Here is a 1,128-nt window from a genome sequence, read left to right on the forward strand (position 1 = left end):
TTAATCTGTTTATTGATTTCATTAGAATAATGCTTCCAGAGTGATGCCTCATGTGTTTGTTCATTAAAAGTGCTGGGTCACATTTCTTAAAGATGAATAAAGATTTGCTCTGATGTACTGGCCTGTTTATTGGATTTTTAAAGATTTATTACGTATTTTCCAGGTACTTAGTTCAATTCTACACCACAATCAAGTAACTGTTATGTATGGGATAAATCTTGTGCCAGCAGGAACTGAATTTGAATTGCTCAGATTGAATCTGAATGTGCATAATTTGAAATTGAATGCATTGGTTTGAAAATAAATTTTACTAAATTGAAGCTGAATTTAAAGTTTGTATCTGTAATTTGCTTTGAAACTGTATTTTACTTTATTAAAAAATCAGTTTGACTACTTTCACTGTTCCATAATTCAGATTTTTGTGTCACACATCCTGGTCCTTGAGAAAACCAGTCACAGTAATCAAACACAGATCGACAGATTTAGGTTTCACTTTGGTGAAGTTTCCCTTCTGTATGTAACAGTTGATGCAATCCACTGTAAAAGTGACAAAAACAGACAATGTTATTTACATGCATTTAAGTGATTAATTGTACCTATATGTAGAAAATGTTACATTTATGTCACATGGATCAGTCAGCAGCAGCACCTGTTCAATATGTGATCCATAATGGGATGTAAATGTAACGTTTTTACATAAAGGTAAAATTAAACACTGCAATAAAATAATTTTGTCTGTTTTTGTCACTTTTACAGTGGATTGCATCAACWGTTACATACAGAAGGGAAACTTCACCAAAGTGAAACATAAATCTGTGGATCTGTGTTTGATTACTCTGCCTGGCTTTCTCAAGGACCAGGATGTGACACAAAAATCTGAGTTTTGGAACTGAAAGTGAAAGTAGTCAAATTGAATTTTTTAATAAACCAAAATACAGTTTCAAAGCAAATTAATTCAGATACAAACTTTAAATTCAGTTTCAAACCATTAAATTCAGTTTCAATTTAGTGAAATTTATTTTGAAACCAATGCATTCAATTTCATATTATGCACATTCAGATTCAATCTGAGCAATTCAATTCCAGCTGGCACTAGATTTATCCCAGTTACCTTCAGCTGTTATGAAA

This window comes from Austrofundulus limnaeus, unplaced genomic scaffold, assembly GCF_001266775.1.
Source record: "Austrofundulus limnaeus strain Quisiro unplaced genomic scaffold, Austrofundulus_limnaeus-1.0 Scaffold82, whole genome shotgun sequence".
NCBI lineage: Eukaryota > Metazoa > Chordata > Actinopteri > Cyprinodontiformes > Rivulidae > Austrofundulus > Austrofundulus limnaeus.